Below are 9,143 nucleotides of genomic sequence, written 5' to 3'. Positions count from 1 at the left end.
AGTTGTCCCGTTTTTAATCACGTTTTATCTATATCATTGCATTTTAAATAAAAACCTCAAAATCCTTATATAAGATTAGGTCATACACCTTAGTGATATTTGATATGTGAAGAATGTTTGCAATCCATCTATAATTAAATCTCTTCTAATATATGGTATTTACATTTAATGAAATTGCTCTAGCAACTATGATATCTGGATGACGATGGCTTATAAAACCCAGATGCCGACGACACTGCGCACAGTAAGTATGTTGCGCATTTACCACAATTATAGGCTTGTGCTAATGAATCATTAATTGATTTGTTATATTACTGCGACGTAGTTTTAATCATTCCATTTTATTAGTGAAAAATATGGATATTTTGCAATATTAAAGGGACTGACCTTCAGATTGTATGACAAAAAAAATGAAAAAGAAAATTTAATAGATTAGGAAATTGCTATATTTCATAAATAATTAAGCTTTGAAACTAGGCTACTGGCATATTATATGTTATTGTTCCTTCTCAAGTGAAGGAACAATTATGGTGAACATGTCACACTTGACTGAGCAGGTAATGGATACAAGGGTATCATCAAAGGCATCCGAATTCCAGTTGGGCGCCGCCATCTTGGAGTCATGCATATTCATTACAAATAGCCTCTTTGCCAGTGTGTATTTACGCATCTTTAAGTCAATCTTCATACTAAAGTTTAGTGAAATGCAACTACGTAATAACATGTCTTCAAGAAACAATAATATAGTTTAAATCAAATAACTCCTAAATCTAACTTGTCATAATGAAGAGTCGAGATTATTTAAATGAGTAAGCATCATCTAAAAATAGACTCCCGCCCAAAAATATCGTCTCCTATTATTCTGTTTGGTTTCATTTTCTTCTACTTAACTTCTACGGTCCAAGACGGCTATATTTCGTTCTGGAGCTGGAAGTATCAATCATGCGATGCAATTAAGCAAGGTGTTTGGCAGCACTTTTCTGTCCATGTGTTGCTATGTGAAACTTTAAATTTACAAAGAGGCTAACATACGGCCAAATTCCGATCTATGCCACTAGGGAAGACTCCCGAAATTTTGATGGAATGATGGTCTTTATTATCTACTGTCCACTGATATAATATTTAGGTAGAAGGTGTTTGATTATTATTATAAGTTAAACAAATGTTTGTGTGAAATAACTTCAAATGTTTTTAAATAGATAAGAATGCACGTAAACTAACAAAACATATTTTTCATTATTGTTTTATTAAACATTTGTAACAGGATACTAAAAACAGATCCTTTAAAAAGAATATTTAATATGAGCTAGAAGGAACCTTTTGGTAAGCTAAATCTTGTAGAAACACATATGAATAAATTGTTTATGTTTTCCATTCAAAATTGATCTGCGTTTGTCACGGCGTATATTGTACTGGTTAAGATGGTAGGAAAGTTTTTATTGTCGATGTAGCCCGGGTTGAATTTCCGACTTTGACATGTTTGTTTGTTGTTGTTTTTTGTTGTTGCTGTTGTTTGTTGTTGTTGTTGTTGTTTTTCGTTTTGTTTTGTTTTGTTTCGTTTTCTTTTATTTTTTAGCTCACTTGAGCCATGCTCAGGTGTTTTTGTGATCGCTCGATGTCCGGCGTATGTCTGTCGTCTGTCAACATTTAGATTGTGTATGCGATAGAGGCTGTATTTTTCAACTGATCTTCATGACATTTTGTCAGAATGATTACCTTGATGAAATCTAGGCCAAGTTCGAAAATGGGTCATCTGGGGTCAAAAACTAGATCACTAGGTCCAATCAAAGAAAAACCTTGTGTATGCGATAGAGGCTGTATTTTTCAATTGACCTTCATGGTTGTTGGTCAGAATGATAACCTTGATGAAATCTAGACCAGGTTCGAAAATGGGTCATCTGGGTTCAAAAACTAGGTCACTAGGTCAAATCAAAGAAAAACCTTGTGTATGCGATAGGGGCTGTATTTTTTCAACTGATCTTCATGAAATTTTGTCAGAATGATTGCCTTGATGAAATCTAGGCCAAATTCGAAAACGGGTCATCTGTGATCAAAAACTATGTCACTAGGTCAAATTAAAGAAAAACATTGTGTATGCGATAGAGGCTGTATTTTTCAATTGCTCTTCATGAATTTTGGTCAGAATGATTACCTTGATGAAATATAGGCCAAGTTTGAAAACGGGTCATCTTAGGTCAAAAACTAGGTCACTAGGTCAAATAAAAAAAAATCTTGTGTATGCGATATAGCCTGTATTTTTCAGTTGATCTTCATGTATATTGGTAAGTATGATTACCTTGATAAAATCTAGGCCAGGTTCCAAAATGGGTCAACTGGGATCAAAAACTAGGTCACTAGGTCAAATCAAAGAAAAACCTTGTGTATGCGATAGAGGCTGTATTTTTCAACAGAACTTCATGAATATTGGTCAGAATGATTGCCATGATGAAGTCTAGGCCAGGTTCGAAAATGGGTTATCTGGGATCAAAAACTAGGTCACTAAGTCAAATCAAAGAAAAACCTTGTGTATGCGATAGAGGCTGTATTTTTCAACTTATCTTCGTGAAATTTTGTCAGAATGATTATCTTGATGAAATCTAGGCAAAGTTCGAAAATGGATCATCTTTGGTCAAAAACTAGGTCACTAGGTCAAATCAAAGAAAACCCTTGTGTATGCGATAGAGGCTGTATTTTTCAATTGATCTTCACGAATTTTGGTCAGAATGATTGCTTTGATAAAATTCAGGTCAAGTTTGAATATGGGTCATCTTGGGTCAAAAACTAGGTTACTAGGTCATATCAAAGAAAAAGCTTTTGTATACAATAGAGACTGCATTTCATTTTACATCGAATCTTCATGAAATTTGATCAGAATGTTTGTCTGGATAAAATCTAGGCCAAGTTTGAATATGGGTCATCTGGGGTCAAAAACTAGGTCACCCGGTTAAATTAAAGAAAAACCTTATGTAGGCAATAGGGGCTGGATATTTATAAAATTTAGTCAGAATGATTGCCTTGATGAAATCCAGGAGGATTAGCAATATGGGTCATCTGAGATCAAAAACTAGGTCAAATCAAAGAAGAACATTTTGTATGCCATATAGGCTGTATTTTTCAATTGATCTTCATGAATTTTAGTCAGAATGATTTCCTTGATGAAATCTAGGTCAAGTTCGAATGTGGGTCATTTAGGGTCAAAAACTAGGTCACCTGGTCAAATTAAAGAAAAATCTTGTGTATGCAATAGGGGCTGCATTTTACACTTGATATTCATAAAATTTAGTCAGAATGTCAGAATGATTGGCTTGATGAAATCTAGGCCAAGTCCAAATATGGGTCATCTGGGAAACATGTTTACACTGTTATGATGTGTTTCTCAGGTGAGCGACCTAGGGCCATCTTGGCCTTCTTGTTTTCTTGATCTAGACTTTGTTTTAATATTTTAAAATTACAGAAAAATCCTATGTTCTAGTATTTATATGACCAAACTTTAATTTTAAAGAAAGATCATTTTAGCCAAAATCTGGACTCCAGCCTTTAAAGATTATAAATACGTTTTTATCTAAAGACTATATGTTAAATATGCTTTGCATAATCTTTATATTCAGATTAGACAGTAATCATAATTTATGTACTCTGTATACATAAAAGTCGATTATGCCTAAATTTCATACCGTGTTGGGTTTAACGCCGTTTTTCAGCAGTATTTCAGTCATGTAACGGCGGGCAGTTAACCTAACCAGTGTTCCTGGATTCTGTACCAGTACAAACCTGTTTTCCGCGAGTAACTGCCAACTTTCCCACATGAATTATCAGAGGTGGGAGACTAATGATTGCAGACACAATGTCGTTTATCAAATAGTCACGGAGAACATACGCCCCGCCCGAGGATCGAACTCACGACCCCGCGATCCGTAGACCGACGCTCTACCTACTGAGCTAAGCGAGCGGGTACTAAAAAAATGGAACAATTAGAACACAAAATTGAGCTATGTAAACAAGAAATAAAGACTTTGTGTGTATAAACGGCAAGTGCGTGTTAGGTTAAAACAGTACACACTAAAAAAAAGAAAAAAACAGATGAATAACTAGTCAGCTGGCATATACCAATCAATTTTGAAAGCAGGTCTTCAGGCAAAATTAGTGTTTACATCTATCCAGGTTAAATATATTTTATGAAGATTTTTTTTCATTTAAAGATACATTATTCAAGAGGGAAAAATGTGCATACTAGACCTTATGATATTTCTAATTGACGACAAGACACGACTACATATATAAATCGCCGGTCTATTTTTGTGCTATTGAATCGTCTAAATTTTGCTAGGTTGAAGTCAAAACTTGAAGAAAAAATGAAAATTTATACATTTACATTTGACAATTAAATAACTCTTTTAATGGGTTTTATGTTTACACTACCTGGAATAACTTTAGTGGCCGACATGTATTTTGTGCCAACGTTAATAGTTTTCGTTCATAAAGAGATCCCTTTTTGTGGCACTACATTACTATAGTACAAGAAAAAGCACCATTTGACAAAGTCAGTGCAAAAGAAAATGCTTTCAATTTCCCTCATTTGAACTCTTTTCGTTTAATCCATCCATGCGCATTTTAAATCTTTTATCACCATCGAACTTCAGGGATTTAAATTTATTACAATGGAAATATTTTATTGGGAATATACTAACAATCAAAGACAAGTAAACGTTATATATTAATTTTCCTCCTTGTCACGGGAGGGCGTATACGCATACACGACCACGCATTAATTAGTGTTCGTCTGTGTGTCTGTGGACTTGTGTGTACAATGTATTTGTATATATAAAACTAGTAAAATAGTGCCGTTTTTGCTCACATTCGCATGAAAAACAAACTGAATAAAATTCTAATATATCTGAACATACATTTATTACATCGTTATTTTATTGGGGAACATAATTCACAATGACAATTATATTACGCTACTTTTCCCTCGCGTGTTCACGGTGGTACATGAATATACTCAAGTGTTTATAGACGATAAACAAGAGTTGTCACAGGAGACAGCGCGCTCGGCTATTTCGATGCTCACAATGACAATTATATTACGCTACCTTTCTTTCGCGTGTTCATGGACGGTGGTGCATGAATATACTAAAGTGTATATGGACGATAAACAAGAGCTGTCACAGGAGACAGCGCGCTCGGCTATTTCGATGCTCACAATAACAATTATATTACGCTACCTTTCCTTCGCGTGTTCACGGACAGTGGTACATGAATATACTCAAGTGTATATGGACGACAAACAAGAGCTGTCACAGGAGACAGCGCGCTCGGCTATTTCGATGCTCATAATGACAATTATATTACGCTACTTTCCTTCGCGTGTTCATGGACAGTGGTACATGAATATACTCAAGTTTATACGGACGATAAACAAGAGCTGTCACAGGCGACAGCGCGCCCGGCTATTTCGATGCTCACAATGACAATTATATTACGCTTACCTTTTCTTCGCGTATTCATGGACAGTGGTACATGAATATACTCGGTACATCTGAGGAAGCCCGAGCAGTCACTGGAGTGTTTAATGACTCCAATGTGGATCAAGATATTAAACAATAGCTTACGTCTGTGTCAAATGTATAAAGTAAAAACAGAGATAAAGATAAAGCGTATCAAAATATTTAATGAGTATAAAAGGGATATAATTCATGCAAACTTTCTCCAACAGTAATGCATTATGTGTCATATCATGTCATTAATAATGTGGAATAACTACTTTAAGTTTGAATCATATCTATTTAGTAATAACTGAGCTAGAACAAAAGTGCAACACTACCTGAACCTGAAATTATATGTACAAAGTGGGCATAACTCATAACATATTGGTGCTAGCATTGTGGACCTTGTGTCGTATGGCGTGGGCGATGATGTGGAACAACCATTGAAAGTTTGAATCAATTCCATTTAGTGACTACAGAGATATGGTGAAAAGGCACCAAAATTAAACTGAAATTGTAAGCAAAAGGGGGCATAATTCATGAAATATTGGTGCAAGAGTTATGGTCCTTGTGTCATATGATGTGGGTGGTGATGTGGAAGAACTGTTTTATGTTTGAATCAAATCCATTTGGTAACAATAGTTAGAGTGAAAGTGCATCAAAACTTTAACCTGAAAATCTAAGTAGAATGGGAGATAATTCATAAAAGATTGTGCCAGAATGATGGCCCTTGTGTCAAATGATGTGGGTGATGATGTGGAACACCTGTTTTACGTTTGAATCAAATCCATTTAGTAACAACTGAGATAGAGTGAAAGTGCATCAAACTTTTAACCTAAAATTTTAAGTAAAAGTGGGGGGTGATAATTCATGAAATATTGGTGCACGAGTTACAGCCCTTGTGTCATATGATGTGAGTGATGAAGTGAAATTTATTTAAAGTTTGACTTAAATCCTCTCTGTAATAACTGAGATATAGTTAAAATGCATAAAAGTTAACCTCAAATTCCAAGTAAAAAGGGGATGATTATAATTCATGAAAAATTGGTTCCAGAGTTATTGATCTTCTGTAAAATGATGTGGGTGTTGGCGTGGAACAACTATTTTAAGTTTGAAAGAAATCCATTAAATATTAACTGAAATACGAGTGAAAGTGCATCAAAACTTTAACCTGAAATCCTAAGTAAAAAGGTGGGATAATTCATGAACTATTGGTTGGAGAGTTATGGCCCTTGTGCCATATGATGTGGGTGATGATGAGGAATAACTATTTTAAGTTTGAAAGAAATCCATCAAGTAATTACTCAGATAAAATGAAAGTGCAGCATCAAAACTTTAACCAAAGTGCGGACGCGAAAGGACGCCGACGCCGGGTCGAGTAGGACAGCTCTCCGTACTTCGTATAGTCGAGCTAAAAATTGTAATTTATTCAAAATGTTTCTAAATGTGATATTTTTCGTAGTGCTATACACATATATGATATTCATATGTTCGCGGACATACGGACAGGCGGAAGTGATTAACATATTATTGAAAACATATGTTATTTAATCACTCTTTCACACTGCAATATCTTTACCCCGAAATGCCAGGACACCGGTTATTATTTATGTGGGATTTTCTCAAGTTATTTGCTACAACAATAATAACTAAGGTATACTGTTATTCACTGGAACACATTAACACGCATACACTATGATTTTCTGGGTGTAATGCACGCGCTTTTGTCATAATGCTGTGATTGTTTGCAGTATTTCTTGAATAAATCGTAACACTTGAGTAATGAAAGGGACATAATTTACGAATTTGGACGTCGTTTTCTCCATACTACCTATGGCCGACTTACACAAAAGATAAGCAAACATCAGAAAAATGACGTAAAAGGTTTACTTTCCTCCTGTCATTTTCAAACATGTTCACCATTTTATGGTAAGATCCTTTAGCTCCTGCGAATATTCACGATTTCACAATAGAACAAAAACACGTTCGACCCTGTAATTTGTGGGGTAACTTAAGATAACAAGAAAATCATTACTGTCATCATTGTATTAAAATATCTTTCTGTGTGTATTCAGTAATATTTCTTAAAGACTTTTGGTTGCAAAAGAGAATACGATGCTTTGGTACATGTGGGTCTTGATCATAATTGAACAGGTACCTTTGTCAATTTGATTCATTTTGTGTTTGTTGGTTTAAACGTCACACCAGCACAATTATAGGTTTTGTTTAAACAGAAAGACTGGGTGCCAATCCGGGCACCACTTCATTACGGGAAAGCACATGGGTAGAGCCACCGTCCTTCAGAATGCCAACTGTATAGTTTCCTCACATAAATTAGTTCTATACCCCAAGCGAGGTTTCGAACCCAGAAGTATTAGGGGCAAATGACATTGATTCAGCGTTCTTATTCGCTTGGCTACGAAGGCATCTTCATGTTCAGCAGGTAGAAGATACTGCTTCTTAAGTGTTTGTAAGATATTTCTATTATTTGAACAAGTCACTTAGATTTTTTCTTACTAAATATGACCCAGTTTCAGTCTTTCCCTAGATGTCATAAAAAACGTCTTGGTCAGGTTTCAAGCAGATCAGGCAGAAAATGTTGCCTTTAGAATGTTAATACAGATGTTCTATGACTTGACCTAGTGACCTAGTTTTTGACTTCATGTGGCCAATTATCACACTTGATCTGTTTCATCAGACCAAATTTTCTCAATATGTTTCAAGTCAATTTGGTCTAAAATGCCGCCTCTGGGGTAATTAAACGTTCTTTTAACCTAAAGTTTGACCAACTGACTTACTTTATACCTCTCATGACCCAAGTTCGATCCATAACTGGCTTTCATAAGAATATTCTATGTAAATCGGATGGAAATGTGGCTTACGGAGTGTTTACGTGGGTTTTCTTCGAACTAAACTGAGATTATACAAATACAAGCATTCTGACATGGAATTACGGTAAAAATGTTGCACTGAATGTTGACCAGTGACCTTATTTATGACCTCAGATACCCCAGTTTTGAACTTCATCTAGATTGATAAAAACAATAATTCCGACGAGGATTCATAATGATTAGAGTGAAAATGTGGCCTCTAAATTATCAGTGTTTTTCTGAGATTTGACAAAGTGGTCTAGTGTTTCATCCCAAATGACAAAGATGACTAGACTTTATTAAGACAAACATTCTGACATTCATGGATGACATGTAGAAAATGCGCCTCTAGCATGTTAAAAAGGTTTTTCCCTATTAGTTGACCTAAGACAGTGCCAATAACAGCTAAAAAGTTTACTTCCACAACACTTTTGTTAGAATTACATATAATTTCAAAACACTTATCAAGAACTGAAAAAGAATTGACGAAATCCTTGTTACTGAATAGGAGCTTCAAACTGCAGTTTTATTTGTGAATATACGAATACTTAATACATAAATACATATCTCGAATTTCAAGGGACCGTGCTTTTTATTTCGAGATAACGAAGTTCGAGTTATGAGAAGGGACGTATGGACGAAATGACGAAAAATAATTGGTTTAGTTACAAGAAGTTTTAATAAAAAATAAACGCTGTTTCCGTGATGCTGTGTATATGCTGTCGGCACTATACACGTACACGATTCCGTACAGTTTGTTTTTACCAAAGTTTTCACTTTTTTGAAG

The sequence above is a fragment of the Mercenaria mercenaria genome, chromosome 16 (genome assembly GCF_021730395.1).
Source record: "Mercenaria mercenaria strain notata chromosome 16, MADL_Memer_1, whole genome shotgun sequence".
NCBI lineage: Eukaryota > Metazoa > Mollusca > Bivalvia > Venerida > Veneridae > Mercenaria > Mercenaria mercenaria.
Note: the sequence above shows the minus strand (reverse complement) of the source record.